The sequence below is a fragment of the Anser cygnoides genome, chromosome 10 (genome assembly GCF_040182565.1).
Source record: "Anser cygnoides isolate HZ-2024a breed goose chromosome 10, Taihu_goose_T2T_genome, whole genome shotgun sequence".
Lineage (NCBI taxonomy): Eukaryota > Metazoa > Chordata > Aves > Anseriformes > Anatidae > Anser > Anser cygnoides.
The window spans coordinates 6,924,690-6,947,828 of NC_089882.1; the positions used below are offsets into that span (position 1 = coordinate 6,924,690).

Below are 23,139 nucleotides of genomic sequence, written 5' to 3' on the forward strand. Positions count from 1 at the left end.
CTTGGACGCAGGAGTAGAGATGTGCTCTGCTGATAGTTGAAAAAAATAAATCTCCAAATACACGATGACTCACATTTTGAGCCTATCTCACACTGCTGTGCTTTATATTTGGCAGTGACCTCCAGTTTCACAGCCTGATGACACAAACAAAAGAAAATTGAAAGTTAAGGAATGGATTTAGTAACAGCAATTGGGAAAAGAATATAAGAAATAGCAAACCTACAAAAATCACTTGAAGTGGAAAAAGGCTAACGCACAGTTGATAATATATTTGCCATAGATGTTAGATCTCCTTGAAACTCTAAAACAAATAATTTAGCAGGCCAGGTATGCTTAGGTTTTTGAGAATTTGCACATTTTTCCTGGCCAAGATAAATATGTCTTTGTATTAATAGATGTATTGATTAAAATTTGCAGCTTTAATTGCTGATGCTCTTAACGATTATTCATTTTCGTTCTTCAAGCATTTTAGTTGTTGGCAGGAACACACAGATTGGAAACAAATCAAGAGACACATTTTCTCCCAAGAAAGTAAAAGTGCATGTGTGTTTTGGCAATACTAAAAATACAATTTTTTTTAAAGACTTAAATGTTGTGTGTTGCATTGAGCTGTTGGATACTGGACTGAAAACAGATTTAGGACGTCCAAGTCAGTATCTTGCAATTGAAACCGATCACTTGACTTTTTTATGTGATTAAATGAGATTTGTTGTTTTAGAGTAACCTGTGTGTGTTTGGAGAGAAGAAATAATGAAATTACTAAGATGGAAACTTTCGTTTTCTGTTGACAAAACAGAAAATAAATCTTCCCTTTAAGTCATGGCCAAGGAAAGAATTTGGGTTTCTTTTAGGTTTTCAGGGTGAGACTGGGGGAGGCGGAGGGGACGGAGCTGTCTTCGCCTTTGCATACTGGTGCTTTTTAAAGCAGGCTTTTGGCTGGGCTTTTGTAGAATTTAATTTGCATGCTGCAATATCCTATATTTCTTTTCAGTATCTTGAGCAAGAGATAGACAAGAGGAAAAATCACAAGAGCAGGGTAATCTGCTGTAGCTTGTTGTTTTGGGCAATTACTGTTTTTTATGAAATTAGAAAGTCTTCGATTGGAAACGTACTGAACACTGAAAGGTGAAGGGAAGGGTACTCTGTTTCACTTGGAGCACGGAAGGAACAGGGTACGTAGCCTCGGGTTTTACGCACGTTGTACCTTTTTTACATAGCAGTAAATTGAACAACTGGTAGAGAAATTATGCCTCAGCAGATGATTTGGAAGGGGAAAAACATTTGCAAGCATATTTATTGTATTTGTATGAGTATCTGTTTCACAAACACGTGAGTTTGTCTGAGTTTGGCCTCAGTCAAGGCAGTGGAAATTCTGCCACCAACTCTAGTTGGGTTGAGATTTCACTTCTGCAGCACTTAAATAGTTCGCCTATGAAAATTTTACTTGAGTCCCTTTTTTTTTTTTTCTTTTGACTTTAGATATAAAGCAAAGTTGAGCTGAGCTTTGCTGATTTCTGCTGAAGGACCTTTAGCTCTTTATTTTTCCTCCTAAGCCCAATTATAGGTATTAGTCAGTTCTTGGAATATGCCTGTGAAGTGCTAATATCATCAACCCCAAAACATAACAAAATCTGAGTCAGGTCCTCAAAATTACACGATCAGCTTGAAAATTTTGATGCTAAGGGGTTTTTTTTGTTTTGTTTGTTTTTTTTTTCAGTGAAACCTGGAGGCCTTTTTTTGCCACCCTTTTAGATTTTTTAAAACCTCGAGTATTCAGATTTTCCAGCTTTTCAACCTGAGCAGAAAGGTGACAGACACACTTGTTTTTCTTGAAAGAAGCCTATGATAGTGCTGGAAATACACGATTCCAAAAAAGGGTGGCTTCTAGGAAACCAGCCACGGTGAGAGCTGGCAGTGTGAGAAATGTGAGCAAATACGGCTCTTCTCCTCTCACAGCCGTGCGGATGGAGGCAGGGGACGTCGAGTGGCTCGTCCGAGGTCGGAGCGCGGAAGCTCCCCAGGGCCCTTCGGGTGCCAGGCTCCATGGGGCCTGTAGGCCCGGCGTCCGCGTGCTGCAGAGGAGCTGGCGTCCTCCGGCTCCCCGTCCTGCCAGAGCACCCCAAATAAGATTTTCCAGCACGTTTCTGCTTTTACATGAGGCGTTTACCTTTTAAAAAAGGGGATTCCTGACCAGGTTGCTGGGTCAGAGGGCTCGCTGTGCCCGAGCGTGGCCTGGGTGTTATAGCCACATCGTGGAAGGGGAAAACAAATGAAACATTCCTGACTGGTCAGAAATGTGTAAATTGCTGACAAAATGACACATGTAATTAAGAGTGCTCCTGCCATTTTACCTTGTGGTTTACACCTACAGTGTTGAAAAAAGAGAGTGACTCCCACCTCGCTAATTACCATTATCACTGAAATGGTAGGGTTTGAGTCATTAGTTCCATGTGCATTTAATTAGAGGAAGGCTGAAATTGGATTTAACTTATTACTTTTTCATGGATCACTTTCTTGTCATCACTTCAAATTGGATTGCAGCCCCAGGTAACTAATTATGAGCGCCACAGGATCAAGAGTGAAAAAAGGTAATTAGGAATAACACTGTTGGACCCTTGCTGCTAGTCCACTTGTGCTTGGGAAGAAATGAGAGCAGTATTTTGTAGTATTACAGATCAGGGAGTTGAAGGTATGCACTATTGCTAGGAATCATGGGAGCCTGCCCCCCTCCTATAGCGGTTTATATGATGTACAGCTGGGTTGAAGATGTTATATCGACATGGTTCCACAATCAGCTCCTTAATACCTAGATTAAACTTGTAAAAGCAACAGATCGGTTGTAGGTATGAGGCATCTCAACAACTGTGTAGTCAGGGGTCCTTACGTGCGTGATTGCAGCAAAGCTGTCAAGACACTTTTGAGCCATGGTACAGAGAGGTTTAAGTACAGCGAGTTGGAGTTGGAATTGATAACAAATTAATGAACATATTAATGATCCGAAAAGATCGTTCATATCCGACCTGGAGATAAATCAATCAGGAGAACAACGGTGAGGCTGATGATGTGTACGTCAGGAATTTAGCTGCCACTGCTGCTGTGATAAAATCAGGACATCGCTTTTCTTTTGTTTGCTGGAGAGGTTCCTTTTTCTTTCCGTTTTTGTAGGGAAGGCTCGGTTAGTTGGTTTGTCCTTTTTTTTTTTTTTTTTTTTTTCCCCTCCGGTGTGTCTTTTTTGATCTAGTAGATCTGATTGCCAAGTTCTGCTTTCTTCAGAAAATACTTTAAAACAAATTGTTTTATTTCCATGTGCAGAACAGAATTCAGAACTGCAAGTAATCAATTTTATTGACACAGTCTGGAAAAAAATGTTGATGAGAGTTCAAGGATGTGAAAAGGTTGAAATTTCAAAGTACCCAACACTGAGTGTAGGAAAATTTCAAAAGTAATTTCACTAAGTGAAGAAATCTATTGTGTTGGGATCTCTGAGAGGAAAGTCTGCTCGAGGACCTAATGATATTGCAAGGAGGTTGCACAGCTGATTTTTGCCTTTAAAAGAGGAAGGTTTCTTAATTTCTCTAAGTCGTGAATCACAGTTTAAAGGCTAACACAATTTCCTTAGGTTGTTTGCAATGGCTCTTAATGCTCTGTTAATGTAGGCAAATATTTGTGACTCAGTGTTGGGTAAGTGATGCTTGCTCATTATTTCCTGATGCAAGCAAAGTGTAGGAAATTATGTGAACACCACGCAGAGATGCTAAATAGACTTAAGAGTAACAAAACTCGGTTACAGAAATTAAGTCTTCCTCATTTAGCCTACATTACAAAATAAATCTAGAGATTAAAAGGTATTACCTTTAATACAGAAAAAGAGAATCTCTTTTAATACATCTCAAATTGATTTACAATTTTTATACATAATGTTCATCTGTGGTTGAAAAGGGGGCATCCTGAGGTCAAGTGATGTAGTGTTTCCATTTTTCCATATGAGTCTTACTGTGTGTGATAAAAGCAAACTCCTTTATTTTGTAAGTCTGCAGGAATTTCTGATGAAGTGCAGAGGTCACTTTTCTGTCAATTTGAGTAGGCAGCATTTTTGAACTACTGTGTTTCCCCCCCCCCCCCCCCCCCCCCCACAAACCGTGGCACTGCTCTGACACACACACACACATGCGCGCGCGCCCTCCGAGCTCTCCAATCTGCAACTTATTAGTGCGCAGCACTGGAGCCTGTCCAGCGGTTAGAAAATTTCCTGAAGCCTGGAATAACAGCAGTGGGTGCAAGTGCCATCGAACAGAAGTGACAACGAGGGGCAGTCCGGCCCGCCTGGCACCGTGCCCGGGCTGGGAAACCAGCTGAGATAGGAGAACGCAGCAAGATTGACGCGGTGCATCTGGGAAATGCTCAAAAAGTTTGCTTCTTGAAAAAATTACCTTCTGTGATCGTAAGACATCATCTGTTTTCCTGCAGATATTGTTTATAACAGGGTTTTCAAGCACTTGTCAAATAACCAGGAGTGAAGGAAACAGGCTAAAAATCTCTTACCGTTCAGATGAGTCCTGGTGTAATTGGAAAAAACAAACTCTCGTAATAGAAATCTGCAGCTTCCCAAGTCAAATGGTGCCTGCGAGAAGGAGGAAAGGAAACGATTAGTCAAAAGCAGCACTGCAAGGAGTTGTCGAAGGCGGCCGCGGCGATGGCGGTGGGAGGAGGAAGGCTGGGGCAGTGTGCGCATCCGTGTAATTACGGTCGCGGGGAGGTGAAGTCATACCTAGGGACTGTTTGGTGCGTTGCTTAGCTTTTGTTTCTGAGCTGTGAGATCATGGGCAAAATATTATAAACATATCATGGCTATAGCTTGCTTGTGTAACAAAAGATCAGGAACTTCTATTAAGTTTGTTTTCCTTGTCATATTGTAAAAATTTATTATGTGTACCGTGTATATTAGAAACAGATTCGGGTAATTCTGTCTAAATGAAGTCATCCCAGCTATTTCCAGACTGTCTGTTTTTGGTTGTGAATAATTTTCATACATCAGATGGTTGTCATATTTAGTCGCTCTCTACATTCTAAATAGGACGTATCCCGTTTTGAACTTCCACGGACCGGAGCAGCCTTCACGCCTAAGGCTGCCTCGGCCGCGGGGCTGCGCTCGGGCTGCCTGGAGGCGACGGGGCTGAACGGCAGCAGCAGGGCTGGTGGCTCTCAGCATCGCGCGGGGAAGAGCCTGCCAGACACCTATTTCAGCTTGTCCCTTTGTGTTCACACTTGGCGACAAGTATGTTGAAAAAACGGGAAGGAAGAAGTACCGTATATCAACACTCTTCTAGGTTAAAAGAAGCTCTTCTCCCAAAGAATGCATACTTTTTTTTCATTGTAACACAAGTGTGTTTAAATGTTTAATGTTGAAATTTAAATCATACACACATCTACATATCAGCTGAACTGCTGTGACTTTTTTTTCATTTTAATCCTTGCAGCAGAGTTTCCTTAGTCAGCGTGGTGAGGCTCTCTGGTGCTCCTTGTGCACCAGCCCAGAGGTGTATGCGCTGGAGAAATCTGCAGCGATGATCACAGAGCAGAATGTTGCCCTGAAACCGTCAACTTTGCCAGAAATACTTGAGTTATAGCAATTTGCTTAAAAAAAAAAAAAAAAAAGCAAGGGAGACAGGGAAGAAGGCATTTTGATCTAGCTTGTGTGAGCAGAGGAGAGCAGCTGTTTGCCTCATGTGTTTAAATCTCTAGAGCTAATATTGAAGTTTCAGGGCAACAAGTGCAACATATCAGAATAAGCAGAAACTTAGAAACTAAAACCAGTGAAACAATTGGGAATGCGTTTGAATTTGGCTGTGGAGCTTGACAGTTTTACAGCTGTGTAGTCAGGTTGGCAAAATACTTTGTCGTGTGTGCAAAGGAAAAACTGTTGCATTGCTGAAATGTTCTCATATTCCCAGTAAATGTAATCTGCCTTTTATAAATTACTAATCTGTTGAAGGTGTAACATTAATGGCGCATAATCTGAGTTCAGTGAAAGCCTAGAAAATGGAAGTAGACTGAAGGCACAAGAAAGAAATGTACTTTGTGTCAAGATGAAGTTCGATGAAGCATAGAGAAGATGGAATAGATTATTAAATAAACTTTGAGAGAAGATGCGAAAGGCACCGAAATCTCTCATTTTGGAAGGAATTAGTTTACTTGATTATATGCAACTGTATCACACTCAGGAAAGTATAAGACAAATGAAAGCAAAACAAAATTTAATTGAGCTATTATTTTGCAGACTTTGGCTCCGTTTCAGACAGCCTAATCAAATTGTGCTTTGCTCAAATAACTAATGTTAAATGCAGTCTACCAACAGATGTTTAAACAGAGACTAATTGGAAAATCTACATCCTGGCTTTAGCGTGTCTAGCTGAAAAGGTTTGGAAATTGCGTGGCGAGGGGAGGCAGGGGACGGCCAGGAGGACGTCAGCTGGCGCTGGGGCTGCTCCCGGGGCGCGGGGAGCCAGGGGTGCCCGTGCCGGAGCCGCCGAGGTCGCGGGTGCTGGAGCTCGGTACCGGTGGCCGCTCGGAAAACCGTCCTCGATCGCCTTACGTCACCGGAGTCACGTTGCAGCTCCATAGATCATGCCGTATGCCAGTGTGCGCGGAGTAAGTAGTGCGGCGAGGCACGCTGATGGAGGATTTTTAAAGTGGTCTGTGTGGTTATTAAACCTTTCTTGCCAGTCCTGTCACTTACGGCTTGTACTTTTTGAGCAGTAGGGATTCAAATAATACCTTGCTGTGGTTTAAGCTATTAACCCGAGTGGCGTATCTCAATCCTGAGCCTTCTGCTGCGTAGCTGTGCAGCCAAGCAGACCTCTTTGATGTGCTGCGGCACCGGGTGCAGGTGGGGCCAGATTTGTCCCAGGTTTCAGTGACAGCCACCAGGGTGTGCGCTGGAGCTGAGGCGTCCCACGGAGCTGGGTTTGGTTTCCTGCGTCCGGTGGTGCGCCAAAGGCACTCCACTAGCACCAGTGCGATCCGTTCTGGTTTGTTCAGCGGCAGTGAGCAGACCCACAGTGATTTCTTGGTAGGATGTTTGTTTTTGTGCGCTGGCTGCTCACCAAGACTTAAGGCCCAAGTGATATTCGTGGTTTGTGCTGGGGCAGGGGGCTTCAGGGGCTGCTTCTGGTTGTTGGCAGCGGTTCCAACTCAGAGAGAGAAGGACAGCTCACGTTTTCAATTTGTATTTTGAGGATTGAGGCAAAGTCAGTTGTCCAGTGTGTAAGGTGCAGCCCCACAGTCCTCAAGCAAGAGACAAAAATCAGAAAAACCTGTGTGAAATTTCCCACCTTTCCTTGGAAATAAATAAAAAAGAATCTAAAGGAGCATTTTGTCTCCCGGTAGCTCAGATAAGTGTACTGGGAGATGCCAGCCGCCGACCCAGCCTGTTGGTCTGTAGGCACGGCACAAACTCCATCACGCGGATCCTGTTGGTGTTGCTGCAGGACGGCTGTGCTGTCACCGGGGTCACCGGCTGCGCTGTTACTTGGTGAGCCCCCAGCCTCGTCCCCCCGGGAGCTTCTGGGGCCAAAGCAGCAGCCTGGCGCCCTGAAGCTGGCTTGTGCCCCGCGTCCCTGTTCCGTGAGGTCTTTCTTCTGCGGGGAGCGATGGTGGCACACAGGAGGACTGCCCGCTCGTGTCTCAGGGCAGCAGCTCTTTGGTTTAGTGCTGGTGTTCTCCAGGCTTACCAGGCAGCCCAGAACGGGAAGTAGCCAACCCGAGTGTAAAAAACAATAAATGCACTTATATATATATATATATTTCCAAATTTACCAATTGGAGCTTTACAAAAGACAGATTATATTTTATGGCTTGTAAACAGCAGGGCAGATATTTCAGGAGAACTGCAGACAGCTGTAATTTTGTGAATGTGCACAAATTACTTGGAAAACAAATATTCCTCTGCCTACACAGCTGTATTCACCGCTGCGGACCAGAATACCTTTTGCATGATGCTCACGCCTGGTTCCGCGGAATATAATAATGCTCAAATGAATAAAGTGTGATTTGAAAGCGAAGTCAGAATTAACGCGCTCCGTGGCAACCTGTCTCTCTGGCTGGGGATAAAGCACTGGAGGAGAAGCAGGAGCTAACGGGAGCGTTTAGTGCTGGGGGCTGCGCGGGGCCGGGGGCTGCCTCGGCCCCTTTCCCCCTTTGGTCTGCCCCCGGGAGGGCCGGCAGCGCGGCCGCTTGTGTCATGGGTTCTGTGCTGGCGGTTCCTTCTGTTTGTCCTTCTGTCGTGTGATAAGGAGGTGTAAAAGGAAAGTGTGAATAACGAGAGGGAAGGCAAAGAAAATCCCCCAAAGTAAAAACAAGGCCGAGCAAGAACAAGTAAAGCACGAGTTGGCAAGAGCCAAAGGCCTCGCATTGATTTTACTTTTAACTTCTATGTTTATTCAAAGGCTGTGGATACAGGTTAACTTCCTTTGCTCAATATTTATTGCTGCGTTACTTGTCTTAGACTGGAACAATGAGCACTTTGTTGATTGGGTTAAAAGATTGTCCCATTTTACTCAGTCTCCTGCATCTCTCCCCGTACCTGCAGGTTTTAAGCGGTTTATTTTAATTTCAGATTTCTAACCCTCCGTCGCGACTCGCTGCTGTGCCACCAGCAGCAGCACTTGAGGGACTCTTGTTCGGCTTCTCAAAGCGGACCATTAGCTTCTGTGAATCCTGACCTTCCTTGGTGGCGTTACACCTCGCAGATTCGGAGCGGGATAAGCATGTCAAAGGGGAGGGGAGCGATCAGGTGGGTTATTCTTCATCAGGAAAGGTGGTAGAAATACTCCGTGAAAAAATTAAAACGAGGAGGGAGAAAGCTGTGGTGGCGATGGTTGCCCTTCTGTTTGCCAGCCGTCCCGGGTGCTGCCCAAATGAATTGGCACATGAGTGAGTACCTCCCAGTGGGCAACTGCTAACCCTTGAGCAGCCACACTGAGCGGAAAATCCGTGGAGTTACCGTACAGCAAAAGCCGACCGTGCTGGTTTCACCCTAAGCTAGCGATGGGCACGATTTCGGTGCTCAAAACCCACCCTGGACAGGCCCCCAGGCTGCAGTGGTGGGAAAGTGGCCCCCAAATATTGAGGATTTCTCGGGGACCAGGAGCATTAGCATAACGCTGAACATAGCCAAGGTATTTTTAAGTCCCGTTGCGCACAGCTGACCCTCCAGGGGAAGGTATGTTTATGGCTTCCATCGCTGTTATTTTTTCCTTGCGCTCGTTGCTTGGAAAGCGTGCTCATTTTGAGTCCTCCGCTCAGCTGTGTCTACTGCAAAGAAAAAACAGAACGATTTCTTCTGGGAGAGCCCCACGGTGGACGCATCAGAGCAGCAGTGACAGCTGCAAAATTGTTTTGTTGGTTTGTTGCTAATTCGGCAGGAGTGAACGGAGGGGACCACCCTGTCTTAAAAAAAAAATAAAAGGAGGGAAAGAAAAACAAAACCAAACCAAAAAACACTTTTCAGTTTTTAACTTTGATTTTGCTGAAAAAAGCAAAACAAAAAAAGAGAAAAAGCCATGAGCAGCCTTATGCCTGGGACGAGATGATACAGCAATCATGGGGGCACTTTTTATTTCTGGTTGCTTTCGCCACACACCTGTAGGTTGCCCTTTCTTTTGCTTCTGTGCTTTGCCACCAAAGCGCTTCCATTTGCAAACGCCAGGAAATTGGATTTCCTAATGTGCCTCTCAAGCCAGAGCAGTTACAGCAGCAGAGGTGTTGCGGATGGCTCACGTGTGAGCAGCTCAGGCTGGAGCAATTGGTACGGGGCCGTGCTGGGGTGCGGGACAGGAGGGATCATTGCCCATGTTCTTGCGGGGACCTGGCTGAGAGCGCGTTGTCTGCGGGCAGGTTAGGAAGGAATGGGAAATGAACCAGGGTGGGGATCCGGCAGGCTCTCCTGGCGGCGACTGCTGCACTCAGCGAAGCACCCGCAGCTCCCAAACCACCCAGCCGTGCCCACAGCACCCTCGTTTTGTAATATCGTCAGGTCTGGGGCCAGTTACATGCATTTTAAGGTCATTTTATTCTGCTGCTGTCCCCAGGGTGACGCGTGCCCTCGGGTCTGATCATTCAGCCCAGCCCCGTGAGAAGCCCCCAGTGGGTGGTTGAATAGTGCAGGGCTGCACGTGCTAAAGGTAGAAATATTAAAAAAAAAAAAAAATTACTCCTCCCCCAAAATCTCACTGTATTTTTTTTTTTTATCTCCTTGCCTATGTACATTTAAAGAAAAAAGTTAAAAAGAAATCCCAGCTCTGCATTGTTAGTGTAGTGTCACGAGCCAGATTGTACTACGGAGCGCACTGATGGGTCTTCCCCTGAGGTATGGAAAGATCTATGTGTGCTAAGCAGGTGTTTTCATTTGTTTAATTGGAGCTGAGTTTAGCACAATATTACAGATAAATGAATTACACATGTTCAGTAATTCATAGAAAGTGATCGTTGTTTTGCTTAAGACGCTTGTCTTCAGATCCAGGTTCGCAGAGATAGCGTGCTGGCAGACACGGGCAGGGGTCCTGCTAAAAAAAATTGTAAGAAGCGTGCATACGTGAGGAAAGCATGAAGTCTGGTTGCTAAAACAGCAATAACTGTTTTGTCTTTGTTTAAACCTTAATGCTGAAAATTTCAGTAGGATCCCGTTCTGATAAAGTGAAAAAGAGCCCCAGTGCCTGTGTCAGGCACGGCTGGCATCGCTGGGGATGCCAGGGGATGCTCCCCGCCCTCTGGGGCTTCTTGGGCGCGTGGCACTGGGATCGGAGGGCTGTGCCACTGCTGGTAGCCTTGCCGCGTCTCCCAGCAGTGCCAGCAGCAGCAGGACTGGAGGTTTCCCCCAAAAACATCAGAGCTCCGACCCGACGCAGCGCGTGCGGGAGCCCGCGGGGCAGTTTGGAGGTGCTGCCTTTCAAAGGACAAGCAAAGCTGGTCACTTGTTACAGCCTCTCTCGTGGCTTTGAGTACTCCCGGCCCTTGGCCAGCTTCCAAATGGATAATTACATTGAACTTACCCAAATTTCCTCTGCAGATTCAATTGTAAACTATTTTCTCGCTCTCTCCTGCCAGTGTTGTATATAACCGTGCTGCGCAGCATTAAACAACTGTCACACGCAGCTCCAGAGGCTGTTGGATTTCAGGCACAGAAAGTAAAAGGTCATGGCAAAACTCGTGCTGAATTTCAGAGAAAGCATTGACTGCGCTTTTTCAGTTTATCAAGTGCCTTGGAGCAAGCTTTTGGATTGAAGGTGGGGTTGGTGTGTATGTTGCTAGCAGAAGGTGCCAGCGTTTCACGCGGATTGTGAAAAGCGACTCTTTTAGGGACGACCTCTCATGAAAGTCGCCTCCTTCAAGCCTTCCGATGGCTGAAATTCAGGCTGTTCGGCTGCCTTCCTCATTCACCTAGGAGTTCGTTAACACAAACCTCGGGCACCGCATCCCTCCTGCCGGCTTTCCACCAGCCGTGCCCGATCCCTCTGCCCCATGGACAGAACAGGAGGGTCCCTCCCCTGTGGCACAGGAGGCTTCCCTACGCCGATGTAAAGGATAGCAGCGCTTGCCCACAGCCACACGAAGCGGTGCCTGCGTCCCACTGCTGGATGGGACCCAGGGGGAGGCTCTCAGCACAGCGCTCCCCATGTAAACCTGTCTGGAGAGCGCCACAGCATCCCCCTGCCCGCCCGGCAGCAGGTCTCTGAAGGGAGCCAAAGGGATTTGGGGAGGTGGGGGGGTGACCTGGGAAGTGCTGCTGCGTCCTCCAGGTTTAAATGTGCCCACCGCAGGAGATCACAGAGGGTGAAAGTGGGTTGGAAGCTTTTAAAGCTGTTACTTGTGCGAGTCTTTTCCTGCTGCACGCGTCGGTATGTGACTGTTGTACGAGAGGTTCCTGGGAATTCGTGTGCGTCCGAACCCAGCAGCAATCTCGGAAGATCTGTGGCGGCATAATCTATAAACTCCTAATTACACATATAGCTGAGCAAATAGCTTGAAATTTCTTTAAACTCTTTGTTCACAAATGTGTATTAAAACGTGCCCATCCCACATGCGCGCACACACACCCACCCTTTTCCTTCCTTCCTTCCTCGTTTTACACCCACTTCCATCAAGGCTTTGGCTCGTGGCATCCTTCCTTACCCAGGGAGCCGTGGCCAGGGCTCCCTGCGGGGCCACTGGCCAAACTGCTCCTCCTTGCCACCACCCCCTGGCCCATGTCCCGTGGCCGGAGCTGTCACCGGGGTCTGGATTTCCCCCGTGACGTGCAGCCCGTTGGGGAGGCTGCTTCTGCTGCTTCGAGCGCTTTAATGAGATGCAAATTGTTTGTGATGCTGCCTTATTAAATGTATTGTAATTTTAAAATCATTTGCTTGTTAATTGTATTTAAATAGCTGCCACTTAGACAGGCAGAAAGTTGCCAGGAAGATAAATCGTTTTCTCTTTTTGCTGCGTTGGAAAGCGGCCCCGGTGACCTGGGTGGGCTGCTCGGACACCGCGCCGCCGGGGGGCACGTCCCGGGCAGGAGCGTGCCGGGGCTCTGCCCTCACCCCTTCCCGGGAGGAAGAAACACTCCTGACATTACGCCCTCTCTGAAACCTCAGTCCCTTCAGAAGGTGATGGAAGAAGGGTTGGGAGGCGTGTAGTGGAGACGGTTTACTTTCCCCGTGCTTCAGCCAGGGCACGTCAGGCTGGGGCAGGACTCATGGGATGGGTGCTGCGGTGCTGCGGGTGCTGCTGCCCCAGCTCGGTGCTCAGAGGCAGGCGGTGCTGTGAAGCTGCCCCGTGCTGCTCCTGCCCCGTCTGCTGCTCCTGTCACCGTCCGCAGCGCCTTCAAGGCTTTGTCCTGCCGCAGTCCCCGGCCAGGTTTCTCCTGGCTCCGGCTGAGCAGCGTGAGGTCCCTGCTGAGCTCCGAGTTCAGCCGGGCTTAAAGCTGGTTTTGATCCTGCGTGGTTTGGCATCGTGGATCCTACATTGCTTTGGCGTGGAGCAAGCTCCGTGGTGTCATTTGTATTTTTGTTGTATCTGAAATGCCGTCCTGGAAAATGAAAAGCAACGTTTCCGTATCGGCTCGCGCTGTCTCCTTAGCGGACTCGAGGGCCCCACCCTGCCTTTTCCAGCTCGTCCCTGTCAGCACCGGACCCTCGCTCCCTCCCTGCCTTGCTTTTCCAGAGGTGATTCGTGCTCCCTTTGTTTTCTTTTTGCATCCTTGTTGTGTGGCAGGCTCAGTAATAATAGTTAATAATTAGCAGTTCAATAGCACTCTTCACCTTCAAAGCAATTTTAGGCATTAAATCACGGCAGCTCTGCTGGCAGGATTGCAATATTGACTTGTTACTTCACCAGTGTCACAGAGGCAGCAAAAGCTGCGTTTTTATGGAGGCCAAAGTGGGGTCATTATTTTTTTTTTTTAAAGCACAAAATTGGCAAAAAATAAAATTTTCTCCTAGGCTGACACTTTGTTTGCCAAATTTCAGCATAGAGCCAATTTTTAAAGCTGAGTAATAAACACCTGAAAAGTTCTGGTTTATAATGGCAGTGCTGAAAAGCCATTAAATGAATGGCTCCGCTATAACACAAGAAAACCCTCTTAAAACTGCTGAAAAACCCGTAAAAGCTGGACGGAGGCTTTGCGAACGCCAGCCTCGCCTTCGAGCCTGGCGCTGGGATGCGAAGGGAACCCGTGGGGAGCGGGGGGCAGATGACGAAGGGCATCTCTTTTGGTCCCTTTCCCTGGTGAGCAGTGGAGCAAGGGCTGGGAGCTGAGGTTTTCGCCTTCTCCATGGGCAGGGCCGCTGAGGGGAGGCGGGACAGCCGTGGCACGGGGTGGCAGGGACAGGTGGAGCACGGGGGCCAGCAGGAAGGATGGGGTTTGCCGGAGGAGCGATGGGGACGGAGCTCCGGGGTACTGGAGAGCAGAACATGGGGCAAGGCCAAGAGGGAAGGCCTGGAGGAAAGGAGGAACCGAGCGACGCCTCTGGGCACGGGGGACGAAGGGCAGCCTCGGGATGCCCGGCGGAGGGAGCAGGCGGCCGGCGTGCTCGGGAGGAAGCGGGGCCGGGCGCAGCAGCAGCCGCCAGCCCGGCTCTGCGGGGCACGCGGTGGCCACGCCGGCCTCGAGGGAGCCGCGCTCGGCAAGGTGGCAGGAAGCCCCGGCGAAGCCCCGCTCGCCTTGCTTTCTTCTCGGCTCGCAGGGCGTTAGTTCTGCACGGATCGGAGAGGAAGCGAGGGCAGCTCTGCTTCCTTTCCTCCGCGACCTGCCCTGCGCGGTGGCCGAGCCCCGCGGCTCGCTGGCACGCGCGGCTGCAAGTGGCACGTCCCCGAGGGGCGTCCTGCCAGCCAACGGCCCGGGGACAGCATCGGTGTCCCCAGGGCCGTGCCCAGCCTGTGCCACCTCGCACCCTTCCCGCTTTACCAGCTCGGCTCTGCTGCGAAACGGAGCAGCGAGAGCAGCGTAGTAAACCAGCAAATTGACCAGTAAAAGAAATCAGTAAATGAAGGGAGCAGCTATTAATGTGCCAAGCCAAGATGTGTAATTATACCCTAGGACTTTTCCAAACTAATACATGTTAAAGGTGTAAACCTATTAAAGGAGAGATTTTTCTGTACGGGGAACTTATGTAGATAGAAGGATTTACACTGTATTTTATTCTTGTATTATAAGGTATAAGGAACGTTTGAGCAAATCCAGTCATTCCCATTATTACAATATCATACGTTTTTCATACCGTTTTATGTGGTTCTTCAAAAACTTTGGCACTAATTCTCTTTATATTGTTAGGAATTTTCTTTTTAAAACCGAATTCTTTTTCTCAAATAGTTAATTAGATTTTGAACTTCAAATACAGTACTTTTTTTTTTTTTTTTTCCTCCCAAGAATAAGGGTGTTAGATCCATTGTGCTGGCCAAATTACAGTTTGGATAGTTACATTCTCTCTGCTTAATCACCCTGCAATTTCATTTGAGTGAAGGATTTGGTGCCTCAGGTGTCCTGCATTCCTTCGGAGCCCCGCGTGGCGAAGCCGCTGCCATCAGCCGCCCCAGAAGCGGCCGCGTTCAGTGCCAGCGCAGTGTTGTCCCCGTACCCGGCATAAATAGCATAGCTTTGCTCGCAGAGATGGATTTTTGGGGAATCGCTTTCTCTTCCTATGCAAATGCAAATCTGTTCGCAGGGGCCCCAGACAAATCCCTCTCTTTGCTGGGGCTCGTGAACCTGGTTCCCTTCGCTGCCGCATCCCTCCCGGCTCGGGCACCCGCTGCTTTGCGGCCTCGTCCTTCTTCTTGTGGCTCGGGGGGAGAAAAGGATTGCGACAGGCGGATCTGGGTAGGAAGTGGCTGTCAGTTGTAACCTGTGCTTGCAGGCAGGAGTCCCCTTTGCCGTGAGGAGAGAAGCGGGAGGGGAGAGCCCTGTCCTATAATACTGGTTATTTGGGAAGAGGCGACGGATCGTGGCACCGTGCTCTGCCGGGTGGTTCAGGAGGCGAGGTTCGGAGGCGCTCTCCAGTCCCGTATGGCAACCAGCAGTCATCTTGAGGGGCTTCTCTGCGTACCACTGACCGAAAAAGTCCTCTTGGTTTTGATGCTGTTCACCAGCTTTGGAAGTCATGTTATTCAGCTGGGTTTGGGCATTTCAATTCCCTGCATGTGGTGATGCTGCCAGCATTCTGCCGGGAGCAGCGAGGTCCCAGCACCGCTTCCAGGCTCTTTCCCCTTGCGGTGCCACCAGTGCTTCAGTTTCTGCGTGCTCCTGTCCAACCATAAGGGCTGGTGCCTGAACACCTCTGTAGCAAGTAGTTCTTGTTCAGGTGCCTCTACAAATTTACTGTTTTCTTCTGTAAAGAAAAGATGAGCAAAAGTTCTTCCCTTAGCTGCCTTCTTAAAAAAAAAAAATAATATATATCTTCTAATGTTGGAGGAAAACTTGGACTAAGAGCCAGCTAAATACACTGTGTCATGAAACCTCGGGGACCATTGAAGTGAGCACAGTGGCCCATTACTGCTAAGGAGGTGTTTTATTGAAAATATGCTGCCGCGCGTTCCCAACAGAGGGAGTGAAAAACGGCAAGATGCCCGACGGTACTCCGGGTTATTCTCACCGAGAGGCCGGAATATACAGTTTGGCACTCGCAGGCTGTGCGTGAGTACGCTGTGCAGTGGGCTGACGGGCGCTGGCACGTAAAAGGGCCCGTATTTCGTCAGACCCGTTGTAATGCAAGTCCGTGGCGGCACAGGGGTGCGCGTAGGGGTGCGCGCGTGCCCTGCTGTGGGCCCGGTGTTGCAGAGGGATGTTCTCTTGCGGCGGCTGTCAGAGGAGGTGAAGAAGCGCCCCATCCCCTGGTTGTGGGCCAGGCAGCACACGTGTCCCCTCCTGTCACCCACTGTCCCTGCCCAGCCCGGGGAGGGCGCCCCGGGAGCACAGGGGATGATCTGTTTGGCGTGGCCAGGAGCCGACGAGTTAACGCTCCACGGGCAAACGTGCGTGATTGACGTTTGTTTTGTTGATGTTTCATTCTGTTTCTTTTCTTACCATGGCAACTTTAACATCATGACAAAACACCTACTTTTCCTCTTGGAGCCGTAACTGTTGTCATGCCCAGCAGGTTATTTTGGTATACAGTGGTTGCTCTTTTAAAGCAGAGGTGTTGCCATCTCCTACCAGATAGCACCTCCAGTATTTCCTCTCCTCGGAAGGCATCTGTGGTTTTCACTGTGTGAGCTCTGTGTTTCAACCCGTGGCAAAAAAATGGAGTTTTAATGGAAACTGCGGCATTTCCTCTACTGTACGTGACATAAATGCTATCTCACGTAATTAAGGAAAGTAACAGAGAACAGTTAGTGGTGATTGCCTTTCAATATATTGTGTACTTTGGGGCACAAAAATAATTTATGAATAATGCCCATGCGTACTTGGAACAATTTGCAGACTGTGCTGTGAGCGATGCAGACCTGCTGGTAGAAGAGTGTGCTAATAAATTTTACTTTGTGGCGGAAACAAGAGATTACAGTTTATTAGGAAAGGAGATGGCAATTTATTAAGATCAATCAAATATGAATGCAGAGCGAAAATGTTGCCATTTTTATTTATTTATTTATCTCGAAGCACGGGGGGGTGCAATTATATAAAATTTGTTGTTTACCTGTGATGTTTGATTCATTATTAATATTTTTATGTTTAGAGGGAACCGTAATTTTGCAGAAATGCCTTCCATAACTCCTGCACAATCATATTCATAACTCACCTGAATGTTGACACATCCTGCTGTGTATATATAAATTAACTAGTAACACTGGCATTATAAAATGATGCATTAAATGAAGATGTGAATGGTAATTTAAAGCATGCCATGAAGTGAAATTTAAACCATTGCACAATGCTGAGGGGATTTAAAGAGCCTTCTTCGTGCAGGATTTGCAGGGCAATAAGGAAAACGACAGTTTCACATGAAAAAGAAGTGCAACAGACGCAAACATTACTGAAATGTTAATTGCTTTGGTGTTCTCTTTTGGCAGAGGCACCGTCAGCCTAAAATTCACTTTTCCGCCTGAAAATACTTTACCATGAGGGTGTTAGCTAAGATTAATAAAAACGACCCAAAAAAATGTTTACTTAGTACTTTTTCTCAGCACTTGGTGGATAATAAGTTTCACTGTTTCCTGTTTAGTCAGTTGTTTTCCCCATTTGTTTTCGTAGGTCTTTCAAACAGCAGCAAGGGAAAATGCAGCAGTCTCAAAACAGGAAAATGTGATTTAACCCCACAAAAATGGGCCTGGGGATCCAGCAGTGGGAATAGTATCCGAGACGCCTTTTTCCCTTGTAACTGCAAACAGCAGCTGGCTTTCAAACCGGCCGCCCCTCCCTGCCTGCGTTTGCAGCCCGCGTGCAGTTCCGCGGGGATGGGTGCCGGTGGCAGTCTGCGAGGGAGGCGGGCACGGGGGCAGCGGCACAGCACAGCCATTTCTTCTGCCATTCTCATCTTCAGCAGCAATCCTAAGCTGCTGTGCTGGCTCGGACCTCGGAGCCTTGTATCCGTGCTATACACTGGTGATTTTTTTTTTTACCTAGGTGTTGATGCTGCCACTTAACTCGAATCAGATCTTGCAGAGCCAAGTAGCTGCCACGCTCCTTCCCTGTTATTTTTAATTTGTTGGTGGATGTCTTCTGTTTTGAACATCCTTGTCAGATCCGATTGTCTCTGTCTGTGATGGCTCTCCATAATTGAATGGAATTAAAGTGGGAGTTTATGGTCCTTCTTGGTCTTTTAAAATATTTTGCTGGCTGAGAACTGCGTTATATTTCATGGTGACCCTACTTAGCGAGTGCTACCATCTCCGTTACTAAGGGAATAGACCAAAGTTTTTAGCCCGCAGCAGATGTTGGCTGAGCTTGCAGGTAAGAAGCTTTTATATGAAAGGGCATAAAATGCTTTAAAAATACTGCTTGCAGGCTCTGTGGCCAGCGTTCAGTGCTTAGGCAGCACCTTTCAGGTTCTGAGTGTTTTGCAAATATTGGCCTAGAGAAGATCCCGAAAGGAGCAGCATTATCCCCGTTCTGCAGGTGAGAAGGAGGCCGTCGCCTACGGAGCGGCCGTTTCGGAAAACAAACTCCCCGGGTGACTTGCCCAAGGCTGAGGAGCGCTGGTGGTACCAGAGCTGGGGCTGTGCTTCTGCTCCTGTCTGGCAGGACCACGTCACGCTGCTCTTTGCCCTGGGAAGGGGAACGAGTGCCTAGAGCAGCGTCGTGAGCTTCGCGCAGCCCCTTGGTGGTTAGAAATGTCCCGAGGTGGAGCTCAGTCCATAGGCACGCGGTCGGTCAGAGCTGAGGGCAGAAGGAGGGTGCTGGCTTTTCGTGCTGCGGGCGGCGAGAGGTCCGTGCTGAGGAAAAGCAAGCAGCTCGGCAGCTTTCTGGGCCGGTTGGCATCGTGGCCGCAGGGCTGCCCTTCGCACCCAAACCAGGGAGCAGGAGGTGGTCCGTGAGAGATGCCACCAAAAAGTCCAAGCCCGCGTATTGGTGATGCATTCCCCAAAGCAGCCAGGGTTGCTTGGGATTACTTTGAAGTCCCGGACAGGAGGGATTCTCTTAGCGCAAGCAGTAATTATTACGAGCTCGTGGCATGCGTTACTGGTTTGTGCTATTATTAAACGTCCCAAGTGTTGGAGGGCGTGCGTGTTTGTTCGCTTCCTGCGCAGCCACGTAATGCACACGCAGGGCCGTGGTGCCTGTGCCCTCTGCCTGCTGACCTGCTGGGGGCCTGCTGCTTCGAGAGGCCGGCGTGTCCGATTCATCTGGGCTGTTTCTGGCAGATTTAGGGTCTTGGAAAAGATGCCCTTAGTCCCTTATTAAATATTCATAAGAGGGTGGGGTCACATTTTTGTGACCTGAAAAAAAATCCCATTAATAAATCTGTTATCTGACACGAAAACACTTTAGGGTGCAAAGCAATCCGTATCGCATCCCATTTACCGTCGGATCACAAGTTGTCAGTAAATTGGGTCCTTTGTCTTCGCTTCTTGTGCGGCTCTTTAGCAGCATAACTAATGGGGCTATTGTCTCTCAGCCCCTGACTCCCGCAAATAAACCACGCGCCTGCCTGGGGAGCGTGGTGGCTTCGGGCTCTTCAGCTGCGTGCGTGCGAAGGAACCGTCTGCATCACTCGTGTGCTCGGACGGCGGGTGAAAATGCCAAGCCCAAACTGAAATAGCGGGAGGGAACCGCTGCCTGCGGTACAGCGGACGGTGCGGGAGTTTTTTGGGCAAGAGAAGAGCGGTTGCGGGGCCGGTAGCGGCGTGTGGCTTGGAGACAGCACAACGGCAGGTTTTGTCTGCGCGTCGAATTCCGGGGGACCCGAGAAGTGTTTGATGGGGCCTGAGGAAGCCGGCTGTGTGCGACGCCGCCTTGCCAGCCCACCGTGCTGAGGTGCCGCGGGCCCAGGCCTTGCCTAGCGCCACACTCGAGGCTTCGGCTGCCTCAGCGGCAGGGAGCGGGGTCGCGAGGGGCTGTGAGGGGTGTGTGGGGCTGTGAGGGGTATGTGGGGCTGTGTGGGGCAGGGGGCTTCGTCCCGGGCTGGCTTTGAGCATCCTGGCGCCCTGGGGTTAACTCCCCTCTGCTTCGGTAGGGGAGAGGGGGAAAAGGTGTTCTTGTGTGCAGGCCGGGCACAGCAGCCTGGCTTGGTGTGGGCTCCTGACAGAGGCTTCTTGACGTTGTTTTGTTTTATTTCACTTTGTTTATTTTATTTTATTTTATTTTATTTTATTTTATTTTATTTTATTTTATTTATCTTATTTTATCTACTTCACTTCATTTCGTTCTATTTTGTTCTATTTTACTTCATTCTCTTTCACCTCCCGCTCTTGAAACCCTGCCGTGCTCGAGCCCTCGGAGGCAGAGCCGTTGGCGGAGAGCCGTGAAGCCGTCCGAGGGGCGGCGAAGGCACTTTTCCCGGAGCGAGCAGAAAGTTGCGGCGGGCGCGGGGCCGCCCCGCGGAGCTCCCCGCGGGCTGACACTCCGTGCTCCCCGAGCAGATCCAACAGCGGGGGGGGGCTGCTCAACACTCGGGCGAGCGGCAGGGCGGCGGGCCGGGCAGCGGGAAGAGAGGAGGAGGAGAAGGAGGAGGAGGAGGAAGGCCGCGCCCGGGGGTGCCCCGTTCCGGGGCGGGCTGTGCGCGGCGGCGGCGCAGGGCGGGGCGGGGCGGCTGCCTGCCTCCTGCCTGCCTCCCTCCCTCCCTTCCCTGCCTGCCTGCCTCCTGCCTGCCCTCCCTGCCGCCTCCCTCCCTGCCCGCCCGCCGGGGCTCCGCGGCGCCAGCCCGCGAGCAGGGCCCGCCGCCGCCGCTCCTCCCGCGGAGCCTCCGCGCCGCTCCGCCCGCTCCATGGCCCGCCGCGCCCCGCGCCGCCCGCCGCCGCCGCCGCCTCAGCCCAGGTGGGTGCCCCGGGGCCGGGGGTTGGGGGAGCCCGAAACTCGCGGAAAAGAGCGCGGAAAGCCGGCCCCAGGCTGCGCGGCCGGCTCCCGGCTTGACTTGCCGGCTCGTCCCCGCTGTCGTGACAGCTCCGCTCGCGACAGCCGCGGGGCGGAGCGGGGCTCGGGGCGCTCCCCGCCGCCCTTCAGCCGGCCCCGCGGCGCGGCGGCCGCGTGTGGCGGCGGTCGGGGCGCTTTTTTGAACGAAAACAAGTTTGGTGGCAGGAAACGTGAATCACCCGCGGTGACTAAGGGCTGTTTACGAAAACGGAACGGCCGGCTTCGGGCCGCCGAGCGCGACGGGTTGCCGAAGTTTATTTCTAATAAAAAAGTGACTTGAGCGGGCTGCTCGCCTCCTTTCGCTAAAAGCGAAACGTGGAAACCCTCCGGGGCCGGCTGGGAGCCGCTTCCCCTGCCTCGTGCCGCCGGGCCGGATCCGGGAGCGGGCTGTGGCGCCCCAAACACCCCACGGGGACCCTCAGAGCGCCCCTGGGGTGTCCCAAGGGCCCGGCAGGCCGCCTCCTGCCCGCGCCCCTCAGTGCGCAGCCCGGCCTGAAGCGCCCGTCGCTGTGAGCTTGTGGTACCAGAGCGTGCCCCCGCCGGGGAAGGGGCAGGTTTTGTGGGGTGACCCCGCAGGTGGCCCCCATCCCTCTGCCAGCCCGCCGCAGGGCCGCTCTCAGGGGGCTCGAAGCGAGCTCCTGCGGCCGCTGCCCCAGAACGTCACTGGGGAGGCCGCGGGGTTGGACCCCGAATCCTGGCCAGACAGAGGAGCTGCCTCGGCCTAGAGCGTGGCGGAGCCGAACTGCAAACTGATTGGCCTGACACTTTATAATCAAAGTTGATTTATTGTTCATTAGTAGTGCATTAGCCCTTTCAGGCAAGACAGTTATTTGTGTAGTGGCCTGTCAAACAAAAGACCGCTAGCACCTGTCATTTCTAAACCATGAGATAAGCGAGCAGATATTAAGATAATGCGAACAGAAGTACCCCAGAACGAGGCAAAGTTCTCACAGTTTCCCTACAAGAGGCATCGCTGCGTGTGCTGGCCACGTTTCGGGGGGCAGGCGAGGCTGCTGAGCCCCCCGGGCCCTGCCGAAGCCCCCGGCCTGCCCGCGGGGTCGGGAGCCCAGGTTTGTCGCCCCAGCCTGATTTGGGTTTTCGGTTGGGATCTTAGCAGAAGTGCAAGCTCGAGGCACTTTGTGTGTTTTGTCCCCGACTCCTTCCTCCGCTTCCCAGTGGGCAGATGTCATGCAATGATGCTCTCGCTGGCAGGGGTTAATTATATGAAAACTTGATGACATCACGGCAGAGCTGTGAGAATGTCAAAATACATCTGCTGCCGTATTCAGACATATTGCTCTCTGCTCGCTCCCCCTATATCAGCTCCCCTCCCTTCCCAAAAGGGAATGATCGCATGACATAAAACAGAAAACAACACAAGTGTCAAAAGAAAACAAAATTAGTGAACTTTTGTCTGCCACCATAGAAACGAGGATTAACTTATGTTATTCCAGAGCATGGAATGGAGACTATCTGCGTGAGGATATATAGTGTATTGTCTTTTGTGAATTTTCATTTGACAGGGATTTTGGAGGCTGTGATCTTAATTAAATCTCAACTGACTCAAATAATGCATCTAAAGGCATGCAGCATTGCGTAACCTTGCTGAGTTGGTAAACCATAAATCATCGGAAAGCTTACGATAGGAAGGGCCGCTTTGAAATTTTTTTGTTTGCTACAGTTGTTATTTTTTTCCTCTTGTTTAACGTACACTCTGCCTCGCCACTGTGCCCTCCCTTTTTTAGGCAGCATAATTCCTGCTTTAAAAAAAAAAAAGGACGAGCTCTGAGACGTGCTCTGACCAGTCACTCAGCCGAAGTAGAGAGAAGTCATAAATAAAATGGAATTGACAGGGGAGAAATGAAATAGCAGCGTGGGCTTCCTGGGGAGCTGGCTGCTCGCAGGGAGCCGGGGGCGTCGCGGCGTGCTCCGGCTGCTGGTCCCTGGCGCGCTCGGGAGGCGTGCGTGGCTCCGCGCCCCCGGCGGACACCCCCGCGGCGGTGTGAGCGGTGTGAGCGGGGACCGGGCAGCGCCAGGAGCCGTCACCTGCCGGCCCCGGGTTGTAATGGGTCACAGATGGATTCTCGCGCTAATGGACGGCGGGC

The 23,139-nt window shown here is 50.2% G+C and overlaps 1 protein-coding gene across 17 annotated transcripts in view; it reads left to right on the forward strand.

The window, feature by feature from the left end:
• FOXP1 (forkhead box P1) overlaps nucleotides 1-23,139 on the forward strand; it is a 371,023-nt gene that overhangs the window by 263,997 nt on the left and 83,887 nt on the right. Inside the window, exon 1 of one of the 17 annotated variants that reach the window (XM_048070193.2) lies at nucleotides 20,615-20,938. The exons of the other annotated variants lie outside the window; for them this stretch is intronic. The gene's annotated coding sequence lies outside the window, so the exon portion shown is untranslated. Of the gene's footprint in view, nucleotides 1-20,614; nucleotides 20,939-23,139 lie in introns of those variants that run through there. 17 annotated transcript variants of the gene reach the window in all.